Source organism: Silene latifolia, chromosome Y (assembly GCF_048544455.1).
Source record: "Silene latifolia isolate original U9 population chromosome Y, ASM4854445v1, whole genome shotgun sequence".
Classification (NCBI taxonomy): Eukaryota; Viridiplantae; Streptophyta; class Magnoliopsida; order Caryophyllales; family Caryophyllaceae; genus Silene; species Silene latifolia.
Window position 1 is genome coordinate 177,104,896 of NC_133538.1, and position 18,978 is coordinate 177,123,873.

Below are 18,978 nucleotides of genomic sequence, written 5' to 3' on the forward strand. Positions count from 1 at the left end.
TTGTTGGTACTTCGTCAAGTTAAGGTACATTCCTCGTTCCTTGAAGCATGCTCTCGGTTTTGGGATTCGAAACATCATGTTTTCGTTTTCCCGAAAGGTGAAATTTGCCCTCTTGCCGAAGAAGTGGGCGCCATTGGAGGGTGGCCGAGTTGTACTCCGGTACTTCCTCCGACTCAATTGTGTCACAAGGAGAAGTTTCGTTCTATGTTAGGCTTGTCGACAAGCCAAGTGAACTTCCTCCTTACTCCCTATGGTGTTGACATGTTGGCTCTTATCAACATCTTCTCAAACCGGCTAGATGTAAATGTCTTGGAGGTGGCTCGAAGAAGGGCTCTTACCTTTTGCCTAGTGCATACTTACCTCCTTATTGATGCCTTGAAGAAGGAGAGATCAAGATGGTAGGGTAGTATGACCCTTGTGCATGTTGTTGAGGAAATGGAGCACGGGCGGGATCCATCGTGGTTGGTGCTTGGCGAGATCATCCAAGCTTTGGACAAGAAGGGCTCTTGTGAAGAAGCTCTTTCGTTCGGATCTCCAAGGATCCTCCAAGTGTGGCTCATGGAGAGGCTAAGGTATGTAGAACCTCCGGTTGATTCTTCTTCTTACTCCTTCCGTCACCTTACAATGAAGAAGAAGTTGTATTCGGGCAGCTTTGCGTCCACAGAGGCCTATTGGACCTCGAAATTGGTGGAGGAGAGTGGTCCTCATATCCGTTGGGTGGTGTCGTGGTGGCACTTGAGGTCCTTCATGAGGTTGCCCGCTCCGGCCGCTTGTTCTTGTTCCTTGATGGTGGTGGGGCTGAAGGTTGCTTCCTTCATTTATCCCGAAAGGCTTATGAGGCAAATGGGCCGCCAATAAAAGATGCCCGCTCAAGATACTCCCGTACAAGAAAGCATTTTACAAAACTCCGAGCTTGTGGAGATTCTTGAGAAGTGGTGGGCCACTCGGCCGACTTGGGAGGCACCAAACCCCGTTGCCACGACATGGGTGACTCCCGCTTATGTCAAGTGGTCTAGAGCTCAAACCTTGGAAGAAAGGTCCAATTTCCGAAAGGACAACGTTGTCGACTTGAAGTATAGGGAAGTTGGTAAGGCCAACCGTGCCTTGTTTGACGACTTCACTGATGACGTTAGCCCAGATGTAGTGAGGCCACCGAAGAGAAGGAGCTCGGGTCCTAAAGAGGTGGTGGGCCGTGTGTGAGCTCGACTTTGACCGAGTATAGGGTCTTGCAAGAGACCGGATTCCGTTACCGTTGTAGATCCGTTGAGGTTCCGTTCCGAAGAGGAAGTCCATGCTAGTGTTGGAGTATGTGTCCTCAACAATAGTGAGATCACATATTAAATCTCATAACAACAATACAAAAGGGATGTTTCAATATATTGTTAACTGATCAACATTATTCGGTAACGATTGGCTGAATAGAGTTTGACGTTACTATCGTTTGACGGTGGTGATCAGTTGATCCCTTAAGGTCACACATATAGGACAATTCCCTTAACAGATAAGTTAATTAATTGTATGTCGATACAGATTAATTAAATACTTAAATTGAACAAATTTTTATCAATGAGTGAGAGTTATATATCTTATTGTAATTTGATTAAATAAGATTCAATTTAGTGAGTAATATGTTATATTACTAAAATTGATTAATGTTTATGAAACATTTGAGATAAGAGTAATTAGTTAATCATAATTGCAAAATGTTGTAGATTATATTAACTAGACTTAATGTGACCCATTTTATTTACATGTAATTGTGAATTACTTGTTAAATGTAATTTTATTTGATATATAATGATATCTAATTAGTTAAATATGCATTTATAGAACTAGTGACATGTTATGTGTCACATGTCACACATTACATATGACAAAAGACATTTTTGTAAAATGGAAGACCATTTTCTTATGGGGGCCGAAATATTGGGTGGTTAAGGGAAATAATGGGTGTTCTTATTTATGCACTAGACACCATCATTACCATACAAGCCTAGATACCTAGCTATTGTTTTGATAAGACAAAAAGCATGAGCATGCCTGTTTTTGGTGAAGAGGAAACCGACCCCCCTCCCATAAAGATGGGAATTAGTTCTCATTTTTATCATTCTTATTCTTATGTTTTTGTGAAAAACACCTCTCTCTAGATCTCATACATAAAACTTGCTTTTATGTTAAAAATTTGTTCTAAAACTCTAATATTTACATCAAAATTACTATGGTAGTAATAAAATGAATATTAGATTTAATATTTAAGGTAACTAGTAATGTTATCTAGTTAATGATATTATTAGTATTATGGGATAGTCTTGGATGCAACTAAGAGGAGAATTTCTAATATGGAACTATGGTTTTTTGGAGGATCATCCTAATGTTATTGAGCGCAAGAACATGGTTAGGAAGGTGTCCGACCTTGTGCCCAAAAATTCGGTCCATTATTTTGTAAGGGTAAAACCGTTTTTCTCCTTATTTCATTTATTTATATATTGCATGTAACTAGATCTATTATTCTAAATTAGTGAGTAATTTAGAAACTAATTAGAGGAGTCTAATTAGGGGTTAATGAACCTAACAATTGGTATCAGAGCTTTGTTGTTGCATGCAAATCGTTTTTTGAGTTTTTTACGAGTTATTAGATGACTAAAATAAAAACCGGAAAATTTGTGTTTATATAGTATATGCACGAAATTTTTCCATGCATGTATACATTCTGGTCCTAAAATGTTTTAAGTCATTTTAGATGATTTATGGAATTTTATTGCTCACTTTTATAATTTATTTGAAAATAATAACATTTTAGTGAGTAAAATGGTTATTTAATAACTAAAAATAGTTATATGATATTTCTGGCCACAAAATTTTAATATGATCTCACATGCATATTTTACTTATTGTATGTAAGATTTGAAGTTAAAGTGATTAATTTTTCACGATTTATGATTTTAATGGTTAAAATGCAATAAATCGAGATTATATAAGATAAAAACTAGCTAAAACGAAATTTATGGCATAAAACTTTTCCCCAAAGTTGCACACATATTTAGAACATCAGATGTGAAATAGAAAAATTAATTTTGTGCGTTTATTGATTTTTATGTGATAAAATCGATAAAAGGCAACTTTATTAGTCATAAAATTAAATTCAAAATTTTTTTGTTGAATTTATGTTTTTCCTGGATCTAGAAATTATTATAGCATGTTCAAAATTTTGATTCTGTATTTTTCACAATTTTTGTGATTAATTTGGAATTAAGTTGTAAAAATTATGTTTAATGCTATTTATTCATGAAATAAATTAAAAATGCTTTGTGAGCAATTGTTATTGAATTTTTGGGATCTTGGTCATATTCTAGAATATACAAAATTTTAATTTCGAATTTTTCCAATTTTTATGATTTATTGGGAATTTTTTCGTAATTGTTAAGATTAATAAGATTATAATGAGCAATAATGTAAAGCCAAGTTAGATTATTGTCAAATCTTACTGTGGACTAATATTTGAGCCCTAAGACAGTTAGGATAATTAAATTGGGCTTAAATTTGTTTAAAGTATTATTTTGGTGATTTTAATGAGTTAAAAGTCACGCATTTCCATAAAACCAAAGCGATATACGATATAATCTAGTAAGGCGATTTGGCACATTCATTTTTGCATGTTGAATACATATATAATGCAGTATATTTTATAGATGTATGTCATTTAAATTTATGTAATTTTGAATCATGTAATTTGTCTAAGTATGGCCTTAGTTTTTAATTGTTATTACCCGTAATGTAAGGGAATATCGATTCAGTTGTAATTTTAATGTGGTTTCGCATCACCGTTTTCTAATTGAATAGATTTAAATTTTTATTACAAATGTATAACAGGATATGCTATGTATTTTATTATTATTTTTGTAATTCCGGAGTTTCCTAAAGACGGAGCCATTCGGAAAGGAGTTCCAATCAAGACGGTGTTATCCTTGGGAGGCGTGTCACATGAAGTTCAAGGGACCAAAGGAGTTGGTTTCCGAATATGTAATAGATTATTAGATTTTCTATTTAAGGAAAGGCCATACTAGGAAATTGCTTTTCTTTACATGTTCTATTTTATATGTTTGCATGCATGCCAAATCGCCATAACATCACATGCATATATTTTTATATCGAGTTCTCGACCTTGTCAATTATAATTATCGATAGATCACTAATTTAGTTCACTTAAAAGAGATAGATAATAAATTGACAAGACCTTCACATTTCTAAAAATTGAGACTTAGCCTTACCAAATAGTAGGAACTCATGAATCCTAATTTCATTAGGGGTACAATACGATATTGAAATATTATACCGGGGTGCTTTCTTTTAACGTTGGGTAAGTGGGGTAATAAGATGTTATTACATTTCGAAATTTGGTTGATATCAACGGAAGTATTAGAGGGACTGCTATCCCAATAGGTTCGGGCTAAAGATGAACTTAATGTAATTTCATCGACCGAGAGTTCTAAGTGTAGAATCGGTTAAACGAGTTAACCCAGCAAATTGTATTAGTAAAGATTGTAGAGGGACCGTTGTCCCACAATCGAGCTAGTATGAATTTGGGTCTTGGAATCGTTTATATAATTGGGTGGAGGTCATTATATAAATGCTATAACTTGCTAAAATTTTTCTTATATTACGATGAATGTTAGTTTTCCCACTATTTCGTTGTTTAAATTTATTCTATATCCTTGCTCCTAGACATATACGATGCCATTTCAATTTTAACTTGTGTCTCCATTAAACCACTATAGCTAAAGACAAATAGAATCTCTTTTCTAAAAGCCTCAATTGAACCGTCTAAATAGGGCTTGGACTAGCTCCATAGGAATCGTTCTATTCCATAGAACTCCATAGGAGTTGTCCTATGTCATATAAAATTAGCATCTTAAATTCCTAACATACCTATGTATGATTTCTTTTGAAGAAGTAAGAATGGAAGTAATGATTAGTCAAAATATGTTTTGATAATATCTTCTATGCATCCACGGTTCAAAAGTCTTATTGCTCAACCTAAACACTTGTCATCAAGCACTTAAGTTGTTAAGAACATGACAATATTAAATTGGTAAATTAATTTGTTAGAAATTTTGATTAACCAAATACCACAATAGAGTTAACCCCTGTGAAGGATTAACTAGGAATTTAAATGCAGACAAGTCTCCATCAAGTATAAATTCTTGAAGTCAGTAGGACCAATAAGAAGTAAGTACCTATCTTAATTGTTAAGATAGAACTAGGCTCAAAAGAGAAAGTGTTAGACACTAAAATAGAGACAAACTCCAAATAAGTAAAGATCAAGGAAGTTGGTCGTGTGACTCCAACATATTCCTTCCTGAATATCTATGACATTGACATTGCATTAATTTGTGGAATTCATCATAATATTTGGTATTATCGTGTGACGACTAGCAAGAATGTTGTAGTGTACTAATTTTAGTTTTGTATTTAGAAATGTACCTCAATAATTGTTATGATGTACAATAAGTCTAAATAAGAATATAATTCAAGTTTTTGTATAAAACGCAAAGGGTTTCACTATTATGCAATAATAACAAGCGTTGTGCCCTTACATACCACGATTAAGTTTATAGTCAGACCATACAAATCAAGGTAATTATATTCAACTTAGAAATAAATGTCATATATACAAGACTCAAGTTGATGACCCCAATCATTTCTCAACTCTCGATTGAAAATCGCATTTAGGAACTAGTTTTGACTAGTCTCCCAAACCATTTGATTGGGAATCTTTTGGTGTGTACAAATCTTGTATTCAAGGCAAGATAATTCATGACTTTTTCTTGAAAAGTATTATGAATAAAGCAAGATATTCGCCCTATTTACACCTTCAAGTGCATGGTCGAATACAATTTCAATCAGAAAAGGTTATTACTTCTTCATTTCTTTTACCAACGAACTAAGTAGATACTTGGTGTCCACTTAATGAGGTAAGAAGAGAAATTCTTTGAATAAGTTTAATGAATGTTTAAAAAGTATCAAAACCTAGAGATTATAAAACCAAAGTATTAGTACTTTTTTAAAATAGGGAACAATAAAGTGAAGACTTTTATCTACACAAAAAAGAATGTGATATGTTATCACAAGTTCACTTTCATTACGATATGATTGAATCTTTACAATATAGTTGGAGGTAGTTTCTGTTATAAAATTTGTCTGGCATTTAAATTTTCCACTAAAACAAAACATGGTTAAAACAATCATCTACTTTTCATATGAGATATGGTTAGGCATGGTACCTAAATTATAGCTTGTTTCGATAGTAAACATGTGCTCTCTCTTCCTACATGATCACGAGAACAAAGGGTTTGTGGCTCGTGATGTTGTCTATTAAAGAAAAGAGGATTATTTCTTAAAGACAAAGTGGGAGAAAATGTTCAAGAGCCACAAACTGATCATAAGACATAGGAAAATGTTCTTTCTTGGTCAAAATCAGTAAATATTTCTTCGAAACCTAAGTGTACAAGAGTCATGTTATTTTTTGAAAGCAACAAACTTGTAACTTATTAAGATGCTTTATCTAGTTTCAACTCCACAAAAGTCCGAACTGAACATAAACATTAAGATGTTTCCATGACTTGGTTGATTGGTGGTAAGAGGTTTACACCAATTACAACGCTTTGTTAAATTCGGATTTTTTATATTATTTGATTGTTGGATTTCAAAGTCATCTTGCATGAGTTTTGTAAATCGCAACTATCCTAAGGTAAGATACGAACTTAAGAAAAAATCTTAAGTAGAAGTCAAGGAGTTGAATGGTATGTTTCAGTCATGTAATAAACTTTTCTCGATTTATCGAGTAGTTTTGTTTATACATGAACTTTAGTGGGAGTAGGGTGGTATTATTAGTCTTATATGTGAATGAGATATTGATCACTATGAGTGATGAAAGACTTAGGAGAAGAATAATACATCTCTAAGATATCCAGTTCGATGGATATTAGCATAAAGTTAATATTCTTATGTTAATAAGAATCTTGACAAGTTCAAAAGTATTGAACATGGAGAAATTGAATCCATTTGCTTCCGATGCTGTATTAGTTTATTATGCTAAGATGTATCTCTGTTCTTATACTTCGTATACTTGGAGTATGACGAGAAATTAAAATCGAATCTTTGTGAAAGTTAATATATAGCCATATAGTCTATCCATTAGTACTCAAGAAGCACTAATGATATGTCTTCTATGTCTCATATGTAGATAACATATTATTCATTGAGAATGATTGACCAATGCTCTCCTCCGTGAAGGAGGGATTGGGAGACTAGGAAGAGATGCAAAGCATCTTTAATAACCGAATCTATAAGTGATATATACGAGAGGATAAGTGTTTAGAAATAATTATTGGATTTATGTGCAATGAGTTACACAAAAACCATATTCTAAACACATAAGGATGGTTGGAGTACCATCTTGGCTATATTTTTGAGGAGTAAATCTGAGTAATATACAACGGAAATTATATTGTCAACTGATCATCATTTATCAGTAACGATTGGCTCACTAGAGTTTGACGTTACTGTCGTTTGACGGTGGTGATCGATTGATCCCTTGAATACGCTTGCAACTATGAGATATGCAAAAAGGATGAATCCCACACACTGTGAGGATAGTGGAAGCTATCCTTAGGCAAGATAGTCTATGTCTAGATTGGATCTAGACACGTGCTCAAAAGGTTTTATAATACAAGATTATAGATAACGAAGGGAAATAGTATATAATGAGGTTAAGTAAGGCGTAAGATGTTGCTGAGACTTGTTAACCAAGGCCTTCTCATAGGCTTAATATGATAAGTCATGTCATTTCAATTGAATTTAAATGTACGATTATATACAAAATTAAATATAGATTATAGATTATGTAGTAATTGATATTGTATTAATTTTATATATATGATAATACATTCATCGTTTGAGTTTTATTTTGAACTCTTTTATTACTTTGTTATATCCAAATAGGTTGTAAAGACAACGTTGAACCCTATTAAAGTGAAGCTGGATTGACATAGTATTGGCCCCTAGTCACTTATATGAGGTGACGTCTCCAAGTGACTTGAGTGTGAGTCGATTGATGGCAAGTTCGAGTGCCATAGGGTCATAAGAGATGACTATTCGATCATACAGGCAGACTATATGGGACACTCTGTCGGGCAGTGACCGCTTATAGAGTTCTTGTAATTCATATAACCTGGTCGTGGCGAGAGCTACTATAGTATTCTTTTGAGTCGATTATTTGACTAGAGACTATTCGCCCAAGGTGGCACAGTTTCTGATTGACTTTGATTTTTGCTCCATGACTTCCGAATATGGAGTTCAAATGGGCATATTTTGGGTCATGATGAGTTGTGGTATTCAAAGGGAACAGTGCGATAGGAATTGTCCACCCCCTTGTCAGGGTTATATAAATCTCACGGCCACTCGAGGAGTAGTTAACTGAAAATGCGTGGCCACGCTCGGAAGGTATCTACAGCAGATAATTCCGGTCAAACAGTTACTCTCCAGATCGAGGAGACCACTCTAGATATAATCACATGCAAGTACGACCTGCGAGACACCTTGCATTGAGTGGGAGATAGTAATAGGACAAGAGAATTGGTGACGCACACTTGTCTCGGACAAGTGGGAGATTGTTGGAGTATGTGTCCTCAACAATAGTGCGATCACATATTAAATCTCATAACAAGAATACAAAAGGGATGATTCATATATTGTCAACTGATCAACATTAATCGATAACGATTGGCTGACTAGAGTTTGACATTATTGTTGTTTGACGGTGGTGATAAGTTGATCCCTTAAGGTCACACCTATAGGACAATTCCCTTAAATGATAAGTTAATTAATTGTATGTCGATACAGATTAATTAAATCCTTAAATTGAACAAATTTTTATGAATGAGTGAGAGTTATATATCTTATTGTAATTTGATTAAATAAGATTCAATTTAGTGAGTAATATGTTATATTACTAAAATTGATTTATGTTTATGAAACATTTGAGATAAGAGTAATTAGTTAATCATAATTGCAAAATGTTGTAGATTATATTAACTAGACTTAATGTGACCCATTTTATATGCATGTAATTGTGAATTACTTGTTAATTTATTAAATGTAATTTATTTGATATATAATGATATTTAATTAGTTAAATATGCATTTATATAACAAGTGACATGTTATGTGTCACATGTCACACATTACATATGACAAAAGACATTTTTGTAAAATGGAAGACCATTTTCTTATGGGGGCCGAAATATTGAGTGGTTAAGGGAAATAATGGGTGTTCTTATTTATGTACTAGACACCATCATTACCTTACAAGCCTAGATACCTAGCTGTTGTTTTGATAAGAGAAAAAGCAAGAGCATGCCTCTTTTTGGTGAAGAGGAAAGCGCCCCCCCCCCCCCCATAAAGATGAGAATTAGTTCTCATTTTTATCATTCTTATTCTTATGTTTTTGTGAAAAATACCTCTCTAACTCTCATACATAAAACTTGCTTTTATGCTAAAAATTTGTTCTAGAACTCAAATATTTACATCAAAATTACTATGGTAGTAATAAAATGAATGTTAGATTTAATATTTAAGGTAACTAGTAATATTATCTAGTTAAAGATATTATTAGTGTTATGGGATAGTCTTGGGTGCAACTAAAAGGAGAGTTTCTGTAGATACCTCATTTCTGCACCTCCCGCAAACCACCCGGTGATGATTGGGCCGCATGTTTGATTCGCGGAACGATTTGTGACAGTTCGTAAGATTGTCGTCAAGTGATTGCTCAAATATTAAATGTCAACCTCTTAGTTGTCATCTACGTCCCGATACGGTCGTTTTGGCAGTAATTAGAGTACATTCGGAGGCCGGGTCAAAAATCGTCTCCATTTTCTGATAACTGTTAAATCCCGAGTCGGAATGTTCTGGAATGTTTCGGATATTTCTATTCCATATTTCATAAATTCTATCTTTTGGCAAATAATATCCCGTAATATTCATAAGATAATCGAATTATTTCCGTCCTACCATAACTCAAACGCGGAAATCTTTCTTCAAATAGAGGAAACCTCCTGGGAATAGACGCAGCAGTCTTTGCGCCTCTTCCAAGAGACGCATGGGCTGCGCCTCTTCCCAGGCCCTTCTTTGCATGTCTTACGTATCTTTTTTTTCATATCTTTCCGAGATTCACTTCCAAAGAGTCTCCGAAACCCTATTCCTCCGCGTGATTAGTATAAATAGGAGCCTTCGTTCCTCATATTTCTCACGCGAGTGTCCGCCCTTCTCTTCTCCCTTTGCATTCTAGACTTTGTTCTTACTAATTGGCGCCTACGTGCTTGGACTTCCGACCACGTAAGCTCGGATCCTTCCGGGTACCAGCCTCTCCGTTGCATGACCGACCAATTTGACCAACTACACTCAATCAACTTAAATTAATCAATCGTTTTCCTCTTACGAGGGCACTCTCTTTGCATTCGCGTCGAGCATTCACTAGTCGATATCTTAGTTCATCTCGTTTCGTCAACATGTAAGTCTGAGGGTGTATAATCCTCTTTTATTTATTGTATTTTATTTATCGTATCATCGTTGTAAGATTTATGTCGAAAACACCATTAAAACCGATTTCCAAAACCGTGCTTTAAGACTCGTTTTTGCGGATTTCCAGAGATGTGACGTCGAGAAAAGACGCAAAGAATCGCTGCGCCTCTTGAAGGAGCGCAGTTCTGCCGCGCCTCTTCGTGAGGCTGCCGCAGCTTCCTCGCTTTTTTCTTCTTCTTCGTCCTCCTCGTAATTCGTGTGTTTGTTATTTGTTTCGTTTATTTTCTTTAATTCTTCATCACAATAGTTTAATATTCACATGTATATGATATCACATAATTCATCATTCATTAATATGTTTTAATTATCACAAATCCGACTTAAATCCCTTATAATTCATATTTGCGGGTTTTCGTCATTAAATTCAAACCCGGTTTTAGAGATTCAATTTGTTCATATTGAGTTTCGGAATTCGTCATTGATATAATTTTTATCTCGCTTATTCGCATATTCGTTGTATATCCGTCATATTTAGCCTAATTGACTTATTTCAACAGAGAACTCATTAATGTTTCCATCATTATTTCATGTAAATAATCCGTTTGCATCCGTCTCATCCATGTTTATCGCTTTCATGACCATCATTGACATGTAATAAAAGTATTAATCACTTTCATCCGAGTAAATAATTTAATCGATCCATAAAATTACCAATTAACATTAACGATTTGCGCTTCCGGCATTCACGCCTGAACTCACCCCCTTGGAACAGACGCAAAGAATCGTGCGCCTCTTCCGGGGCGCGTCTCTCGCTGCGCTGTTCCAGGATGATTTCTGTCCCAACTCCGTTTCGCCTTGACCTAGTTTAATTAGTCCACGTATTAACTAGCTTTTATCCGTAATATCACGCTAATTCCTGTTCGTAATTTATTTCTTTTTATTCTTTTATTCTTTTTCTCAATCTATCCGTTTTAAAGGTATTTTCGACATAAATCGCCTATCCGTTGTAATTAATGTAATTTTCATTATTGTAATTTATGATTATTGTATTTCTTTTATTACTTGTATGTTTCCACATGTAAATCAACATTAAATTCCAACTTCGACCCAATTGTATGCTAATTACGTGTCAACCGACTTAGTTAATTCTCACATGCTAGGATTAAAACTTGGATGTTGCATTGCATGCATATAACCGACGATATATCAAGTACGAATAACTTCCCTAATCATTAGTAGAGGCCGCTATCGAGGCGGGCGGGATTAGGTGTTCGATCAAAAGAGCTTCCTAATACGTACCCTCACCCCTTACTCCAGATCTCCGTGAGCACCCGTGTTCATTGGCATCCACGAGAGTCATTCTAGACATAGAATGCTAAGGGTAACGATTGCTTAGTGTTCATGTCACTACTTTGTGTCTTGACATGACACGAGGTATTCGAACGGTTCCAATTTCCCATAAAAATTGGTGGCGACTCCTTATAAAATGCAAACGCTTGTTTTTCGACCTTCACCAAGCGCCCCCGTGGGCGGCCCGCTGTCCACGCTTTGGCGACTCATTGGGGATAATACACTTACGTGTAGCAAGGGTGAAACTTGAACAAGGTTAGGGAATAAGTTTGTACAAGACAATTGTCGGTTTTCATAACTCGGTCTTCCTAGATCGTTTATTCGGCCTTCCTAGGCCCAACCCAACCCATTCGACCAATCGTCCCGTCTAAACGGTCCTAATTCTTATTTGGGCCTAAGGATGGATAGCGATTGACGTCATCCATACCATGATGCTTACTCTTGTTTGTATCAAGGGCCTTCACTACTTGAGGAAATGGACTAGGAATCGGCCTTACTCTTGTTTGGCACGAGCCTCTCCACAGACTTCGGGTTTGATGGTTCGGTATGGCAAACTACCCTTTAAACCAAAACCCTTCTAAATGCACTCAGCATCCCGTTATAATGCCTGTATAAATGTGTAAACCCTACGTGATCACCACTTCTAAACAAAACCATGACGAATTTTCAAAAAAAATCAAAATCCTTATTTTCAAACAAGAATTTCGAAATAGGGCCTTCAATTAGCGCAAAATCCGGTCAAAACTCCGTCCGATTGTCGTGTCAAAATTCGGGCCACAAGCCCATTTCAAACCTCACTTCGAGTCCACTCCTACAACTACACTACAGTTGACTAGGACACACATTTTCAAAGACCTTGTCTTTCTTCAAAATCCACTCAACACAAGTGGCACACACCCACTTCACGAGTCAAAACTTTTCCTCTTTTAGCAAGTGTGATAGAATGGTCGATCGTGTTTTGATTTGTCGCCGATCTCTTATCCAGTTTCCAAGATGCCCGGATCAAGCGATGAAACAAACCTCCAAAGAAATTCAAGAGAGTAATGATCGAATCCTAGCCGCGCTAGCCCAAATGCAAATCACTCAAGAACAAACCTATGACCGCCTTGAACTTATCGAAGGCCGTATCTTTGATGTAGAGGTAAGGTTGCCTCCCCTTAAAGGTGAAGTACTACGTTTTTCCGATGACGAGTCTAAAGATGAGAATCCTATCATAGGAACAACTGCAATGAGAAGAGACTCCAATACCTAGAGGAGCAATTGATGTACCTTAAGGGGGATGACATTTATAGGGAAAACAATCGCAAATATGAAGCCGTCAATTCCAAATTGCCAACTAACTTTAGCATGACGGATATCCCTAAGTTTAAAGGACATGAGAACCCTTTGAACCACATCCGCGCCTTCAAGGATTACATGTCTATCAAAGGCATCAAACCCGAGATGTTCTTAAGGATCTTTCCTTCATCTCTTGACACCATTCTGAAGCAATGGTTCTACGCTTTAGATCACAAAAAGGTCGCTACTTGGGAAGACGCCGCAATCGAGTTCTCGAAACAATACGCGGATAATGCCGAGATCCAAGTCAACATGCGTACTCTAGAGGTTCTTACCCAAAATGACAAAGAAGGATTCACCGACTTCCTAAGTAGGTGGAGGAAGACTAGTACTCAACTAGTTGAACACCCGGATGAGGCTACTCTTGTGGAAAAGTTCGTGGATAATCTCAAGCCCATATATGCCAACCATTTGAGATATCAAAACATCAAGACTTTCAAGGACTTAACTGTACTAGGGACGCGAATTGAAGATGACATCCGTAAAGGACTCTTGTCCAAAATGGTAGGTAGAGGATATCAAGGGTCCACAAGTCGTTCATACGGCTCTACTAGCAAGACCGACGAAGTCAACCTTCTCGAGCCATCCAAGAAAACTACTCCACCAAGGAAATTCACAAACCTTGGGGATACGTACTCCAACGCTCTAAAAAGGCTAATGAAACAAGGTAAACTCCAACCCATTGGACCTACTCCCGAACCCGAAAGGAGGTCCAAATTCTGGGATGAAAATTCCAACTGTGAATACCATAGGGGCAAAGGGCACGACACAGAAAAATGCTACAAGTTGAAACACGTGCTTCAAGACATGATTGAAGATGGTCGACTTCCAATTCCACCAGGAGGTAAGCCCAACAACACTCAGAATCCTCTTGGAGTTCTAGTGATTACAAGTGATGAATCTACCTTGGATTGCTCACACCTCATTTCTCCCACCGAAAATGAAATTCATGCAATTGAGAAAGAAAGGCTCTACTCCACTATCTCCCCTACCATTTCCGACTTCATCACATGGGCAAGGAATGTAGATAGACAAGTGTGGGAACTAGAAAACATGGTAACGACCTTGCGCAATCCCAACGCAATACCTAAAGAACGCGTACCATTGATCTTCTCTCAAATGCCACTATGCAAGAAGTAGTCACCGAGGTTGATAAACTAGTCGATCAAATCATACGACTAGAAAGTGACATCATGAGAATGAAGGAACTAGTCATATCAATGGGGTTTGGGCCGATGATGATGAAGACGAATACCTCATTGAAAACTCCTTAGTCAAGGAAATAGTCCAAAATGGTGAAGACCAAGATGTGGATCACCTAACTCGTTCGGGTCGCCCATATCAAAGCACTACTCAAAACGGTCCAACCAACGTCATCACACCAAATGACAACGAAGATGACCCCACTGATCATTTGCTCAAGCAATTACGAAGACCAAGGCCGATCTTTCACCGCAACTAGTGGCAAGCTCATTTCCGCATCGCCAAGCTTTACTGCAAGCTTTGGCCAAATTGAATGTAGCACATAACTCCACTCCTGAAGATGTAGTCAACTTGGTCTTCCAAGAATCACCGAAGCTAAGTAATCCTATTACTTTCTCAGATGAAGACTTGCCACCTTTTGGCGCTAGTCATAACCTTGCTCTATACATCACTGTCATTTGTCTAAAGAAGAATGTGCCAATGACTTTGGTAGATGATGGCTCCGCGGTCAACGTCATACCCCTCAAAACGGCATAAAAGCTAGGCATGAAAGAGTCGGATTGGACTCCCACCAATCAAGGTGTACGTGCATATGACGGTACACGACGAAAAGTGGTTGGACTTGCTAGCCTAACCATAGCCACGGGACCAATCGAGCGAAAAGTTAACTTCCAAATAGTGGACATCGAAGCTTCATTCAACATACTTCTGGGAAGGCCTTGGATTCATGCTTCCAAAGCGGTAACATCCACCCTTCATCAAAAGATCAAGATCCCACTAAATGGCAAAGTTGTGACGATCACTTCGTCACCCATCAAGGCAATAATCGAGAAACAATCAAACAATCGAGTCCTTGCGGATCCCATATACGAACTTGGGGGCTTCCAAAGTGTGAATGTCATAGAAAGTGAGTTGGCACCCTTATACTATAATCCCTACTCCAACTTGGTGGTCAACCACATACTCAAATCTCAGGGATACTTCCCTGGAATGCCTTTGAACCCAACTCGGAAAAATACCTTTGCACCATACAAGGAAGGCAACTCGACAAGGATACCACTTGGACTAGGGTACAAACCCACAAAAGAGGAAGTTCTCGAAATGCTCGCTCAAGTCCAAAATCGCAAGCACGTGGGAGTCCAAATGAGACCATATCTCCCCACTCTAAATGGGTACTTCGTTCAAGAAGGAAGTTCATAACTCTTTCACGGATTTCCCGAACCTTGGCATTATCTTGAGAGGAAGTTAGCCGGAATCGAGATCTTTCACGATTGCTACTTCATTCCTCCCGAAACGGTTCCTACCGTCAAAACCCGTCAAGCACCTTGCTTCGACGAACAAGCTGTGAGCCTATTGTTTGGAGAAGATCGATTCATTAGGGCCGCGCAGGATGAGATCATTACTATGATACTTCAGGACGATCGCTTCAACCCCACCGCGTTGATCACAGAAATCGACACAAAGGAGCAGAAAGGATGAAGGAAATCTATCAAATGGACCAACAACCAAGGAAGACTCTTCAAGCTCACTACTGGAGAAGGAGAGATGTTCAAAGGAGAACCAGAAGACGACGAGTTCGAGTCAGAGTCGGAGTCTAGAGAAGTCATTAGAGAGTCTACTCCTGTTGTCATCCCCACTCCCTTCGTTTCTCCTAGCTTAGCCTCGAGTAGTCACGGTAGTTCGGGAAATGCCCCAACTATCTGTTCCTTTGCCACCACCGACCATGGATCGGTTGGCTTCTTTGTTTCAACTTTACTCAAATCTTAATATGAATAAATCGGTTCGCTTACTCTCTGTTCTTTCGAGTGCAATTCTGTTTATGATGATACTGAGGATGACCAAGACCCAGACTTGACCGAAATACCTCCCTACGTAGCCAAAGAAATATTACAAGAAGGGGAAGGGGGACCAGTAATAGAAGATACCGAACCCATCAATGTAGGAACCGAACTAGAACCCAAAGAACTTAGGATAGAGACTACCTTGAGCTCCACCGAAAGGGCCGATTTCATAGACCTCCTAAATGAATTCAAAGACGTTTTCGCTTGGTCCTACAAGGACATGCCAGGGATCGACAGGGATATCGCCGAACATAGGATTCCGATTAAGCCAGGTTTCAAACCTGTGAAACAGAAGCTTCGACGAATGAGAACAGAATGGGCTCTAAAGATTAAGGAAGAAGTTGATAAACAATTCAAAGCCGGGTTCATCAAAGTTTCCGAGTATTCTGACTGGGTAGCTAACATAGTACCCGTACCCAAAAAGGATGGGAGAATCCGTGTTTGTGTTGACTTTAGGGACTTAAACAAAGCGAGTCCAAAAGATGACTTTCCTCTACCTCACATCGACATATTGGTGGACAATACTGCAGACCACGCATTACTATCCTTCATGGATGGATATGCGGGTTATAACCAAATCAAGATGGCCATGGAAGATATGCACAAGACCGCATTCGTCACCCAATGGGGAACATATTGCTATACAGTAATGCCATTCGGATTGATCAACGCCGGAGCTACATACCAACGCACCGCAACTACACTCCTACATGACATGATGCACAAAGAAGTTAAGGTATATGTATATGACATGATCGTCAAGTCCAAGGAAAGAGAGGGACATATTGCAAACCTTCGCAAATTCTTCGCAAGGCTACGAAAGTACAACATGAGACTCAACCCCCCAGAAATGCACATTTGGGGTAACATCTGGGAAACTCCTGGGATACGTCGTCAAAAGAGGTATAGAAATAGATCCTTCCAAAATCAAAGCTCTGATCGAAATGCCACAACCTCAAACAGAAAAAGAAGTCAGAGGATTCCTGGGAAAAGTACAGTACATAAGTCGATTCATATCAAAACTTACAATGATTTGTGAGCCTATCTTCAAGAAACTCAAGAAAACAGACCACACTATGTGGGATGATGATTGTCAAAAGGCGTTTGTCCGAATCAAGGAGATATTGGCTAAACCACCAGTGCTCATGCCGCCACAACAAGATCAACCTCTTGGTTTATATCTCACAGTAACGGAAACCGCCATGGGTGCCATGTTGGCTCAAACTGTAGGAAGCGAAGAAAGAGCTATTTACTATCTAAGTAAGAAGTTCCTGGAATATGAGTGCAAATACTCGCAACTCGAAAAGACATGCCTCGCTCTTGTGTGGGCAACGAAGAAGCTACGTCACTACATGCTTAGCTACTCCGTCAAAATATATTCCAAAATGGATCCAGTCAAATACCTCTTCGAGAAACCCGTCCTCAACGGACGTCTTGCAAGGTGGACTCTGATGCTCTCAGAATTCGACCTCAAATATGTGCCACTAAAAGTCATAAAAGGTCGCGCCGTCGCCGAATTCTTCGTAGAAAATCCCATCAACGACGCACAAACCATAGATACTTGGTCATTTCCCGACGAGGATATACTTCAAACAGATGTAGACTCCTGGGATCTATACTTTGATGGAGCATCAAATTTAAGAGGATTCGGAATAGGAGTGTTGCTCATTTCTCCCGAAGGTGAGCATACACCGATTTCTCAAACTCGACTTCGAGGTGACAAACAACGCTGCAGTATGAAGCTTGTCTCATTGGGCTACAAGCGGCGTAAGCTTAGGCATCAAAAACCTCCGAGTACATGGGGACTCATCACTAATCATCAACCAAGTTACAGGATCTTGGAAAATCCGAAGTGAATGCCTCGCACCCTATCAGGCTAGGATAGATCAAGTGGCTCAATTCTTTGATCACGTAACCTACTTACACCTACCTCGGGAGGAAAATCAATTTGCAGACGCTCTTGCGAAACTTGCATCCTTGATAAATATGCCGATCACATGATAGACATGCCCTTGTGTATCGAACGACGTCGAACCGCTTATGTCCACCAAATCACCAATGAAGAGGAAATCGCACAGAACCCCGGTTCCAAGCAATCCCGAATTTCAAGCTTAATGGTACCTATCCACCAGATATGGACAAAAGGGGACAACGTGCTATACGCCTATTAGCTTCCCAATACATCCTGATGCAAGGAGAGTTATACAAAAGAACACCTCTTGGTGTAGTCCTACGTTGCCTTGATCATTCACAAGCACGAAAGGTGATGGAAGAAGTCCACGACGGAGAATGCGGTCCCCACATGAGTGGGCCTATGATGGCAAAGAAAATCACACGTTTAGGGTATTATTGGACCACAATGGAATCCGATTGCATCAAATACGTGAGACATTGCCACAATTGCCAAATCTTCGGGAATGTACAACATGTCCCTCCTTCGTTGCTATACACGATGACATCTCCTTGGTCATTTTCCGCATGGGGAATTGACATAATCGGAAAGATAACCCCAAATTTAAATAGGAGGTCACTGTTTCATTCTAGTGGCGATTGACTATTTCACCAAATGGGTAGAAGCAGCTTCCTACACTGGTCTTACGGCTAAAAATGTGGCAAAATTCATACAAAACAACATCATCTGTCGATATGGTTGCCCACATGAGATCAT